General features: G+C 41.6%; 1 pseudogene; it reads right to left on the bottom strand.

Annotated features, from left to right (window-relative positions):
• Positions 1–13,620, bottom strand: part of LOC108802744 — a 29,856-nt pseudogene extending 16,236 nt beyond the window's left edge.
• Between the last annotated feature and the right edge of the window lie 645 nt (positions 13,621–14,265).

Raw genomic sequence — 14,265 nt, 5'->3', positions numbered from 1 at the left:
GATAAACATAGTTTGTCTAGACATTTCAAATATCATCATAATAAAGATCCGTCCCCCCTAAAAATGATAGGAATTGATAGGATAGAAAGGCACTAGAGAGGATCCAATCCAGTTAGAGAAATATCGAAAAACTAATCCAAATGGATCTATCTCCTAGACACACTATCAGGGTTTAAACGTGGAATTCGATCTCAACTGCTTCCTTAGTAATAGCTAAATTTTCCCTTTTTATCCTTTTGTAATTTGATCAAAATTCTTGGATATGTGTATATATATATGTGGATATATGTATGTATATATAAAAGACTAGTTGTATATATATATGTAGGCACCCAGATAGGGTTGAGTCATCTATACATTACATCTTTAATATGGACTATTAATGATTCTATATAGACAATACCTAATCTATGGGCTTTGTCATTTCGTGCGAATTTATTTCTAGTCATATATTTACAGATTCACTTTTCAATAACCCTCTTTACACAAGTTTGTTCATTTACACATTTTGGCATATCACATATAGGCACACTGCACTTTATAGACCAGTAATAACACGCCACACATAGGCACATTGCACTTTATAGACCACTAATGATTGTATTTATATAGAATATATTTTTCACATTGATTTTTATTATTAATTAACACATCAATGTTATACCCATTGGATGGAATTGTTTTCTTCCTCCACACGAATATGCTTCATATTTATCTATATCCACTTATATTTATTCATCATCCTTACCTGACTCACCACCTTCGCTTTTATGTTTCAAATTTATATATTTTTTTTTTGTATGTAGGTTGTATATACTAGTTAAGTATAATTTATCATCCATTATATTGTAGATGATCTTTACTCTATTGATATATATGTAATTTTTGACCTAGTGCGGCTTAGATCTAATTATGCATTTATTGTTGGTAGATTATAATATATCCCACCTTATGTTTGAGAGACTTATGTTTTTAAGGTCTTTATGTAAATATATAAGATCTCCACGATATACTCTTGCTTCGGTTTTAAATAATCCTAACCTCTTAATTCGTTTTAACTCCATTTAATCTCTGAGCTAAGTGTTTGACTACTAGATCTGTATATAATTATATACTTTAATTGGTACACAGTTGATTAGAGTTTTTCTGATTGTGTTGACTATTTAAGACAGACTGTGGTGTGACTCACACAGACCTGCCATACCTTGACAACGTCTGGTGACGAAACGCGTCGGGACCGGTGATGTTGTTTTACGTCACACTTACAGTCTAAAGATCACCTGTTGTTTTACGTCACACTTACAGTCTAAAGATCACCTGTTGTTTTACGTCACACTTACAGTCTAAAGATCACCGGTTTTTATTTCATTTTTCAGCAGATTAGCTAGCATCTGCTTTGTTGCTTTTATGATCTACGCTATGTGTAGCGGTATTTGATCCAATAAATCTCATTTAATGCACTACGAGTCCTTGTTTTCTGCTCTCTCTCCTTATCCTTTTCCGGATTGAACTACTCACTTCGGTGAGATCAGAAACTGAAATACTCTAGGAAGCAGTATAGGATATCGCCCCACGGCCAGGACGGCCTTTGTTACCTCGATATGGGCACCTTCCTTGGGACCAGGACTGAGGGTGGATTGCGGTACCTCACAGAAAGACGGACTGAATGTTAACCCCTATTACTTCTCCGACATCTGGTGAGTGTATACCCTACGGGGTTCCACCTCTCTTCAGACAAATCATCTCCCTGGACACGGCCAATTGGGCTTTACCCATTGAGTTCCCCTTCAGTTTAAAACATGCCCCTCCATGAATAAGACACTTTTGGACAATATTAACCTCCTATAGATTGTATTATATTTTTTCTGGTTTAGGCTTAAACAGTCTTTTGACATTATTCATACAATTGCACCTCTTATAAGGACGGGTGTACTCACATTGATATATCCATAGATAGGAACTAAGTTTTCTACACAATTCGACAATCAAATATTTATAATTTTTTATCTGTAATTTCATTAACTTTTGTATTTACTCATATTGTACACAGTCTTGTACACTTTTCACTCCCCAACACATTGGCCATCAAGAGATGGTGATACACTTTATACAAATTATTGTGTTCACATAATTTATAACACCCTTTTATGGGTAAAGAGATTCACGTTTATTTTATGCACTTGCCTTTGTCAAGATATACTGGAAGAACCATAGCGCTGCACCATTAATTAACCTTTGAGGCTCCTCTGTTTGAGCCCTAGCAGCTGGCGGTTAATCCGGTTTTCTCCTTTTTCCTTCTTGGACACACATTTTTCTATAACGTAGAATCTTTATTATATTTATTTATACATACTTGGATCACTTAGAAGTGTGTTTATTCTGTATAGGTCATACATATTGGTTTGGGTTTAATTACACTGTGATAAGCCCTAGCGCTGTACTACTGATTAATCAAACCTTTTGAGGCATCTAGCCTGAGCTTCAGCATCTTGGAGTGTATCCGGCTTTTCCCTTATAAATCTTTTCGCTCCCCTTTTTTTTCCATTAGCGCAGAAAATTTGAGCATTTATAAAATTGTAGAAATGTCACCAGCACACCAGTCCTTTAAGATAGCAAAAGTTTCATTTATTGAAGTTTTTTTTATCATATGACCAAACAAGTGCTTTCGGGACCGCACAGGGTCCCTTCATATGCCTGGCCTGGCCAAACTCCCCATTGATACATAGGGATATAATAGCTTTATAATAATCCATTTATTTGCAGAAGCAGATCAATGTGGAAATGCAGCTCACAGACCTTTTTGCTGCTAGAACCGTTCTTGCATACCGGAAACAAATGCACCTTTAGGCCAAAAACATTATATATTTTCTGAAAGCAGAGACCCTGGAGAATAAAATGGAGGCAGTTCAAGTTTTGTTGTCACACGATATTGATACCACCGTTTATCAAACCTAAATTTTTACTAATTAATGCATTCAAATTAATTTTAATATACCCAAACACTTTCTAATATGACATTTTTGGTAAACAAGAAAGGATGAGGTCACGTCAAGTATATAGATACCAAACATGTGAATTCTTAAGGTTGCACGCATGTGACATGGTAATAAACCTCAGTGCTCAAAAGCATTCAAAAGCGACTCTTAAAAAAGCCTTTATAGCTCATTAGTTTTGCATTAATCATGAATAATGGCCCTTAAGTAATGCTCTTATTGTGGCATGCATGGTGATATGTAGCACGTGTTGATGTAATTGTCGTTTTCATATGTAGACGCACACAATGTAAGTAAATAGGTTTGTATGCACCTAGGGGTGGGGTGTTTTCACATTTTATGGGTGTTTTTTTAACCAAAAAAAATGCTAAATGCTAAAGCCTGATGAAGGGACCCTGTGCGGTCCTGAAAGAGCTTGTTCGGTAATATGACAAAAAACTTAAATAAATGAAGCTTTTGCTATCTTAAAGGACTGGTGTGCTGGTGACACTTCTACAATTTTTCTCTCTCGTATCTCTCCCTCTCCTGGGTAACATTTACTCTCTGCTGCCCCAAGTCCAGGTTCCCCCATGTCCCTCCTCCCCTTCCCCCACCAGTCTTCTCATCTACAGCTATAACTGTTAAAACAGATAAAAAGACATGGGGGGGGGACTGATCAAAACTGGAGCAGGCAAAATCTGGAGCCGTTTTCCAGGGCAACCAATCACCTTCTCTCTTCAGTTTGCTCAGGTAAGATTTGAAAATGAAAGAGAAGCTGATTGGTTGCCATGCACAGCTGCTCCAGATTTTGGCTGCTCCAGTTTCGATAGATCCACCCACTGTGCGGTTTCACCGGGTATGTGCGGAGTCACCGAGGATGTGCGGGGTCACCGGAGATGTGCAGGGTCACCGGAGATGTGCAGGGTCACCGGAGATGTGCGGGGTCACGAGGATTGTTTGGTGTCATCAGCGATGTGCAGGATCACCGAAGATGTGCGGGGTCACGAGGATTGTTTAGTGTCATCAGCGATGTGCAGAGTCACCGAAGATGTGCGGGGTCACGAGGATTGTTTGGTGTCATCAGCGATGTGCAGGGCACAACCAAATGTATACTTCTTACTGTATTGCTGTTAGAGAGTTCCTTCTTGTCTGGTTTAAAGGTTTTCACCTGGAGAAGGGAAAAGGTAAGCAAGGGGAAATCTCTTTAAAGGTGGCCATACACTCTACAACCCTCGCAAGACCTTAGTCTTGCGAGGGTTGTAAAGTACTTTAAAAAACGTACGATCTGCCCATCTTGGACAGGCAGATCGTACTTCCGATGACTGCAATGCTGAATGGGCGCACACCGTCCCGTTCGGCATTTGTCTCCCGAGCACCGTTCAAACCAGCCGAAAATCGTACGTTTCTCGGCTGGTTTTCTAGCACGCTCCTTAGACAAAAGACGTGCGACTGTACAGTAGAAACGGTCGCACATCTTCATTCACACTGCTCGATTCTCGTATGAGAATCGAGCAGTGTATGGGTACCTTAAAGCTACCCATTCACCTGACGATTATCGTACGATAATCACAGGTGATCCTGCAACCGTACAATAATTGTAAGGAATATGGGCAGCGTGCAACCGCATATACTGTACGGTCGCGCGATTTTCGTCTTACGAGCACGCTACAAATCCCGCCGAAAAGCGCACGATTTCCGGTGGGTTGGTAGCGCGATCGCAAGACGAAAGCCGCACGGCCCGAGGTGCGCAGATGCACACTGCCCGCTCAAAATCAACTGCAAGCCCTCCCCTCAGCGGCGGAGGACTTGCGATGATCGCAAGTACGATCTGACTGTCCAAGATGGGCAGGTCGTACGAACATAAATCACCTTACAACAATCGCACAACAAAAGTCGTGAGATGGTTGCAAGGTGTATGGCCAGATTAACAAGCAGTAAAATCCCAGCAGGAGTTTTAACCCCTGCAGTGTACGTCGCCAGCATCGGGGCTGTTTAAACAGACTCCCGGCGGCTTTTGCCTGTCGCCAGATCGCTTCTGTGTCCCCGCACTTCAATAGCTTATTTCTAGTGTAAAGGTGACACTGGGGGTCTTTTGGACCCCCAGCATCACCTTAAAGAGTACCTGTCACCACCATCTGCCATCACATGGGGGGCCTGTAAGCCCCCCTATGTGATAGCAGTCAAAGTGCAGTAGAAAAAAAAAACAGTTTTTAAAATAAAATGAAATAAAATAAATCTAATAATAATTAAAAAATGTAAAGTCCCCCACACCTGCGAGCACGCGCGTCGCCACGTAAACACACGTCGGGTGCGCCTACGTATGAAAACAATGAACGTGCTACACATGTTGGGTATCACCGCGCATGCTGGAGTGAGAGCAATAATTCTAGGGCCAGTATTTTGGGGGTATCTCTAAATTGATGACCTGTGGGGGCTTTTAAAGCGTCTTCTATGGACTTTTTGGGGTACTGCAGTTTTTCGCCGTTTCACGGACGCACGCAATTTGTAAACTGGGCATGTTGGTTATCATTTTACTCGTTGTAACCTCATATTTTATATTTCATTTTAAAAAATTGGTATTTTGTTGTGTTTTGGGGCATTTAATTAAATTTGTCACAAACTTTTGGGGTTTAATAAGGAGTTGCGCTAGTATTGCGCAACATAAAAATTTGCAACTACCACCATTATATTGTATTGGGTCTTGGCATTCAGAAAATATATAATGTTGGGGGGTTTTAAGTCATTTTCAGGCCTAAAATGTGGAATATAACATGGGTGCAAACAATGAAAAAAAGGCCTCAGTCATGAAGGGGTTAATCCTTCCCCGCTCTTTCCAAACTGAAAACTTGTTTGCTTATAACTTTGCTTAAAATGTATTTATAATATACTTGTTTTATGTGTATCTCAGAATCATGTGATAAAAATCTGCAATCCTTCCAGAACTGCAATAAGAAACGTGTGGGCTGGGTTTTTAGAAATTAGATTAATGTCAAACTCAGTAAACATTCTGAGAGAGGCAATGTTTCCAGATTATAATTTTGCTAACCGGCATTACCTGCTGCCTGGATTTGATTTGAATACCTAAACCATGTAAGAAGAGCACTTAGATATTCTCTACTTGCAGACACAATATCTCTCAGTTCAATGTTCATAGACAGAAATTGTAAATGATGAAGAGCATAATCACATAGAGTGCACCTACCTGGTATAATGTAGAATTGGGTCCTATAGAAGCTTCTTGTTCTCTTGACCAGCAGTTCTTGGATCTTACTGAGCTCAGCCTCACCTTATATTCATTTCACCCCCATTCACCTACATGTGCTGGATCTCCATTGGCTGAAAAGGTGAGATCTACTTCACAAAAGGAATGTTTACATTGGAATTGGGTAGTCTCAGCTGTTCTTTGTTTCAGCTCTCCACCCCAATCACAGCCCGGACAAGTTCATTAACATTCTAATGGAGGGAGGACAATAGGAGGGAACCTTCATTGAAAATGAATGGGAGTTGTCTCTCATTAACATAACACATGATACTATACGGCGCCATCAAGGACAGAAGGGACTGGAGAGTCTTTGGTAAAATGTTTCAATCATTATTTTAGGTTTTGGTTATAATACGGAAGGGTTACCACCCCTCTGAATTATTTTTTGCTGCCTGTGCACTGTTGGGGAGATTTCTTACAAATTGCTTTTATAAATAACAATGTTAGAACAATTGATGGGCTATTAGGCTCCTATGTGATAGCAATAAAGTTATAAAAAATTAAAATAGCCTATAAAAAACACCAAAGAAAATGTGAAAACACCCCACCCCTAGGTGCATGCATATACATACCTATTTACTTTCATTGTGTGCGCCTACATATGAAAACGACAATTACTCCACATGCGTTACATATCACCATGCACGCCACAATAAGAGCATTACTTAAGCGCCATTATTCATGATTAATGCAAAACTAATGAGCTATAAACGCTTTTTTAAGAGTTGCTTATGAATGCTTTTGAGCACTGAGGTTTATTACCATGTCACAGGCGTGCAACCTTAAGAATTCACATGTTTGGTATCTATATACTTGATGTGACCACATCCTTTCTTGTTTACCAAAAATGTCATATTAGAAAGTGTTTGGGTATATGAAAATTAATTTGAATGCATTAATTAGTAAACATTTAGGTTTGATAAACGGTGGCATAAATATCGTGTGACAACAACATTTGAACTGCCTCCATTTTATTCTCCAGGGTCTCTGCTTTCAGAAATTATATAATGTTTTTGGCCTAAAGGTGCATTTTTTCTGGTATGCAAGAACGGTTCTAGCAGCAAAAAGTCCATATGTTTCCGGTAGGGTTAAATTAAAGCTCTGTGTAGGCCATTTGAATTCTCCCCAATATTTGTTTTAATGATGTCTTTACTGAGTTGGCTTAGTGTGCAGTGATGGTGGAAGATAAATCTGTTGCCACAAGGATAGAAGCACTGAGTGAATAGCCGAATGCCTCTGAGCGGCATTCTGCTCGGCTATTCTGCTCGGTACCTCTGCTGGTTCGAGCGGAATAGAAAAAAAAACAGTCAAAAAAAGTTTTTTTTTAAATAGAAAACGATTGTGCAGAGCTAGCAGTGACAGCTAGCTCCGCCCAACTGTTTTCTATTGGCTCGGACCAGCTGTCATTAGAATGAGAGCTTGTCGGAGCCGGCGGGGATATGAAAGCCGACTCTGCTAAGCTCTCATCTTAATGACAGAACAGTGTCCGCTGGTTACTAGGTAACCAGCGGACGCTGTTCTGTCATAAGGATGAGAGCTTAGCAGAGTTGGCTTTCATATCACTGCCAGCTCAGCCAGCTTCGGGAGCTGTACGGGCTATAGTGATTAGCCCGTATAGCAGTCCTTCGGTTCTACAGAACCGAAGTGGTCCTGGGGCCGAAGCTAGCTGAAGGATCAGCCTAAGCTACGGCTAGATCCTTCGGCAGCTTTGTGAATAACCCCCATAGTGTTTTAAACAAATCTTTGTATTCTGTAGCATTAATTGTACCCTTTACTGAAAACACCAGCACTCAATACTTGGAATGGAAATATAGTAGGTGTAATAGGTGTGTTTTAATTCCAAACCTTACAATACCATCATCTAGTTCTCAATCTCTCCAGAGTTGTCTATTGGACCATTTTCTTTATAGGATATCCAGCACAAGTTCAAGGAATAAAAAAAAAATGGAAATCCACTTTATCGTAAAAGTATTGCTCCAGATAACTAGAAAAAGGTGGCAGTGTTGGTCAAATCAGACACAACACATATTTCATTTAACCACCTCCGGGCCGGCCGTAGTAAAAAAACGGCCGGCCCGAGCTCTCTAGATCTGATCCATCAATCACTGATAACACTAAACTGATGAGCGGTAAAAGCTTTTAAAGCGTCGCCCATGGCCAATTTTGGGTACGGTAATTTTCTGCGATTTCGCGGGTGCGCGCAATTTTAAAGCTTGACATGTTTGGTGTCTATTTACCCGACGTGACCCGATCTTTTATATGTTACCAAAAAACTGGGTAATAATAAATGTTTCCTAACATAATGTTAAAAAAAACTTTTTTTTCCCCAAATTTTCTGTAATTTTTCCTAATTATAGTAAAAAATAAAAACCCCAGTGGTGATTAAATACCACCGAAATAAAGCTCTATCTGTCCCCAAAAAATGGTATAAAATTCATTTCAGTACAGCGTTGCATGACGGAATAAACGTCAGTCAAAGTACCGCAGCGCTGAATACTGAAAAATGGCCTGGCCAGGAAGGGGGTCTAAACACCTGGTCTTGAAGTGGTTAAGGAGAACTATGAGGTGAGTGATTTTCAATGACAATGAACCTGTCACACGTCGACTCAATAGATCGGGAAGTGAGCAAACACATACCGTTGCTCGCTCACTTCTCGATCCTGTCCCTGCAGAGAGCCGCGACTGTCAGTCACGGCTCCCTGCAGGGATTCCCCCCCTTCCCGCTCCAATCCTCCAGCGCTGACTAGAGGAATGAACGGGGAGGGGGCGAGTACAGCTGGCTCTGCTTCTAGATAGGCAGAGCAAGCTGTCACTCACGCAGCTGGGTGGATCTCGACATTAATGTTGGGATCCGCCCCGACTGCGGCAGTCTCAGTATACCGCGAGCTGTAGCTCACGATATACCGAGTTATGGCATCAGCACAGTTTTAAAAATGGGGCCGATCTCATGAATTCCTCCCCGAGAAACATGCGGTCAGCTGCAGGTGGGACGGGCTGTACAGTTTAATGACAGTTGTCACCACCCACTGCCATATGCAGCTGTTCACATGTAATCACACGTGTTGCGATTCGCTGTGGATGATCACACCTAGAAGAAGATGATCACACCTAGAAGTAGCTGACCCCCACACACATAGGTCTCAAGAACGAGTTTATGAAAATCATGTGATCAGCCCAATTCCCAAATCTGAATGGGGGTCTAACAGATAAAGCAGATATTTCTATAATGTGAAATGTATAATTTTCAGAATATGGATAGGACTTCTCTCCTAGGCGATTCCTCCAGTGTCCAAAGAAATGTATCTTTGGAAAGAATGGTTTCTCATATTCAAAGCATTGAAACAGCTTTTTATCTACTGTGGATCTTCTTGTGTGAAGCTCTTGTCACATTCTACAGATTGAAATGGTTTCTCTCCAGTGCGAGTCCTCCAGTGAACCCTAAGCTCAGATTTGGTGGTGAAACATTTGTCCCATTCTGAACACCTGTATTGTTTCTCTCCTGTGTGGATCCTCTGATGATAAATAAGACTTTCCTTCTGTCCAATGAAATGTATATTTTGAACACAGTGATTCTCACATTCAGAGCAGCATTGAAATAGCCTTTTCTCTACAGTGGATCTTCTGGTATTGAATCAGACTCATCTTATGTGTAAATCATTGGATGGAGTATCTACTTGAATATATTTTTTCTGTTCTTTTTCCCCCTTTTTGGTTATTTATTTTTAATACAATACAATAATTCTCAAACAATTCATCCCCTTATATTGCAAAATGTTACCGCTATATAAATCCTGTATAATAATAATAATACATTCAACTATTGGGAATGTACAGCCTTGTTATTTCTTTGTAGGCTCTCCAGGAGAAAACTGGCTTCTGCATGGGTCAGCATTAGTTGCATTTCCAGTGCAGTCTGGCTTGAGCTCACTTTTCTGTTGTCCTCCTTCTGCATTCGTGGCCACATATACAGGTGAGATTATTTTCTCTGTGTTTGGTGTATTTTGATTTTTATTTGTGTTGTATATGTATGCTTCTTTTGCAATATACACACTGTAAGATAGTTAATAATGAATATTTAGTGCCACTATCATGTTGATTATGTATATAATAGATGGATAATACATATTTGTCTAACTATGTAGAGCACATGTGTCAAACTCAAGGCCCAGGGGCCGAATCAGGCCCACTAGGCCATTTCCTAGACTTCTACTTTCAGATCTAGGTATTAAGTTATTACTAAAACCAGTGATAATCGAATGCAGAGGCAATTATGATAAAGATTAGATACATTTATATAGTCTTACAGGCCCTTTGAGGGCAACCATAGTATCGTTGCGGCCCACGATTAAACTGAGTTTACACCCCTGATGTAGAGTATCCATTCATCCCTCCTGAGGAAACCCTTTTTAGTGGGAGCGAACAAAAGTTGGGGGGGGCGAAAGCACTCAGACTGTGTTGTATCGGGTGGGGATCGGGCAGGGTGGGGGGAGATGGTGTAATGGGGTCTGGGACCACTTGGGCGGACAAGGGATGATGGTAAGGCAGGAATGGGCGAGGTGGGTGTTGACGAGGACAGCCCTAAGGCTCAGGTGGGAGGGCAAGAACGGATGTGGAAAAACAAAGAGAGGGGGGTCACGTGAGATAAGTAACAATGGGTAAAGAGATAACGTGTATGTAGCCACTCACCGGTGGCTACATACACAGTTAGACTTCTCGTCTGGTGGTCGATCTGGATAGTTGATGGGTGGATCAGGGTGTTGCTGATGTCAGATCGTCCGGATGGCGATGGCGAAGGTCCGGTTGATGAAGCAAATGGGCATAAGGTTAGGGATTTGAATGAAGCAATATGGTATGAAATGTAGTAACTCACCACAAGGTAAAGGGTTATGTGCTGTCATCGGTGGTGGGTGCAAGTGGTGGTCCTCAGGACTTTCCTGTATCCACCTGAGCCTTAGGGCTGTCCTCGTTAACACCCACCTCGCCCATTCCTGCCTCACCATCATCCCTTGTCCGCCCAAGCGGTCCCAGACCCCATTACACCATCTCCCCCGCCCGATCCCCACCTGATACAACTCAGTCTGAGCGCTTTTGCCCCCCACACACACACTTTTGTTCACTTAACAAACTACAAGCACACCGGTCCGTACACACGGGAAGCAGCACACTGAGTTGGCAAATCTCCTGCACCTACTCCCACAAATATCCCACCCCCTACCAGACAAACACCCCCCCCTTTCTCTCCCCCCCTTTTTTGGGTTTCCACCTCCCCTTGCAGGGATTCCCCCCCTTCCCGCTCCAATCCTCCAGCGCTGACTAGAGGAATGAACGGGGAGGGGGCGAGTACAGCTGGCTCTGCTTCTAGATAGGCAGAGCAAGCTGTCACTCACGCAGCTGGGTGGATCTCGACATTAATGTTGGGATCCGCCCCGACTGCGGCAGTCTCAGTATACCGCGAGCTGTAGCTCACGATATACCGAGTTATGGCATCAGCACAGTTTTAAAAATGGGGCCGATCTCATGAATTCCTCCCCGAGAAACATGCGGTCAGCTGCAGGTGGGACGGGCTGTACAGTTTAATGACAGTTGTCACCACCCACTGCCATATGCAGCTGTTCACATGTAATCACACGTGTTGCGATTCGCTGTGGATGATCACACCTAGAAGAAGATGATCACACCTAGAAGTAGCTGACCCCCACACACATAGGTCTCAAGAACGAGTTTATGAAAATCATGTGATCAGCCCAATTCCCAAATCTGAATGGGGGTCTAACAGATAAAGCAGATATTTCTATAATGTGAAATGTATAATTTTCAGAATATGGATAGGACTTCTCTCCTAGGCGATTCCTCCAGTGTCCAAAGAAATGTATCTTTGGAAAGAATGGTTTCTCATATTCAAAGCATTGAAACAGCTTTTTATCTACTGTGGATCTTCTTGTGTGAAGCTCTTGTCACATTCTACAGATTGAAATGGTTTCTCTCCAGTGCGAGTCCTCCAGTGAACCCTAAGCTCAGATTTGGTGGTGAAACATTTGTCCCATTCTGAACACCTGTATTGTTTCTCTCCTGTGTGGATCCTCTGATGATAAATAAGACTTTCCTTCTGTCCAATGAAATGTATATTTTGAACACAGTGATTCTCACATTCAGAGCAGCATTGAAATAGCCTTTTCTCTACAGTGGATCTTCTGGTATTGAATCAGACTCATCTTATGTGTAAATCATTGGATGGAGTATCTACTTGAATATATTTTTTCTGTTCTTTTTCCCCCTTTTTGGTTATTTATTTTTAATACAATACAATAATTCTCAAACAATTCATCCCCTTATATTGCAAAATGTTACCGCTATATAAATCCTGTATAATAATAATAATACATTCAACTATTGGGAATGTACAGCCTTGTTATTTCTTTGTAGGCTCTCCAGGAGAAAACTGGCTTCTGCATGGGTCAGCATTAGTTGCATTTCCAGTGCAGTCTGGCTTGAGCTCACTTTTCTGTTGTCCTCCTTCTGCATTCGTGGCCACATATACAGGTGAGATTATTTTCTCTGTGTTTGGTGTATTTTGATTTTTATTTGTGTTGTATATGTATGCTTCTTTTGCAATATACACACTGTAAGATAGTTAATAATGAATATTTAGTGCCACTATCATGTTGATTATGTATATAATAGATGGATAATACATATTTGTCTAACTATGTAGAGCACATGTGTCAAACTCAAGGCCCAGGGGCCGAATCAGGCCCACTAGGCCATTTCCTAGACTTCTACTTTCAGATCTAGGTATTAAGTTATTACTAAAACCAGTGATAATCGAATGCAGAGGCAATTATGATAAAGATTAGATACATTTATATAGTCTTACAGGCCCTTTGAGGGCAACCATAGTATCGTTGCGGCCCACGATTAAACTGAGTTTACACCCCTGATGTAGAGTATCCATTCATCCCTCCTGAGGAAACCCTTTTTAGTGGGAGCGAACAAAAGTTGGGGGGGGCGAAAGCACTCAGACTGTGTTGTATCGGGTGGGGATCGGGCAGGGTGGGGGGAGATGGTGTAATGGGGTCTGGGACCACTTGGGCGGACAAGGGATGATGGTAAGGCAGGAATGGGCGAGGTGGGTGTTGACGAGGACAGCCCTAAGGCTCAGGTGGGAGGGCAAGAACGGATGTGGAAAAACAAAGAGAGGGGGGTCACGTGAGATAAGTAACAATGGGTAAAGAGATAACGTGTATGTAGCCACTCACCGGTGGCTACATACACAGTTAGACTTCTCGTCTGGTGGTCGATCTGGATAGTTGATGGGTGGATCAGGCCGGTGCTGACGTCTCCCCCCTTTTTTGGGTCTCCACCTCCCCCCGTGTGAGGGCTTTGCATTAGGGCCTTTCTCTCAATTTCCCTTTAGTGGGAGCGAAATGCGTTGAGGAGTAACTACATGTGGCGATACTTGGACCTTTATCTACAACAGACTACATATGAATCTAAGTAGAAATGTGAAGCTCTTGTCACATTCTAAACATTGAGATGGTTGTAAATTGTAAAAGAAAGAATCATCTCCCCCCGTGTGAGGGCTTTGCATTAGGGCCTTTCTCTCAATTTCCCTTTAGTGGGAGCGAAATGCGTTGAGGAGTAACTACATGTGGCGATACTTGGACCTTTATCTACAACAGACTACATATGAATCTAAGTAGAAATGTGAAGCTCTTGTCACATTCTAAACATTGAGATGGTTGTAAATTGTAAAAGAAAGAAAAATTAAAACAGCGTGGGGTCCCCCTCTCAAAAAAAACACAACAAAGGCTTTTGACAATTTCTTTAATTGAACGCCTCAAACATGTTTTTAAAATGTATCCAACAAAGTAATCCACATCAATCACGGCATTCAGCGTTGTCAACTACGACGCCAACTCACCAAAATGTAAAAAGCCTACCCATCCGTTCCTGCCAAACACTCGCCGCAAAATGACCAGTATGACAGGTTTCTGCAAAATGTAAACAAATGGGCAGAGCTAGGAATGTTAG

Source organism: Nanorana parkeri, unplaced genomic scaffold (genome assembly GCF_000935625.1).
Source record: "Nanorana parkeri isolate BGI_ZX_2015 unplaced genomic scaffold, ASM93562v1 scaffold3080, whole genome shotgun sequence".
In the NCBI taxonomy this organism is placed as follows: Eukaryota; Metazoa; Chordata; class Amphibia; order Anura; family Dicroglossidae; genus Nanorana; species Nanorana parkeri.
Note: the sequence above shows the minus strand (reverse complement) of the source record. Positions and strands in the feature narration are given on the sequence as shown.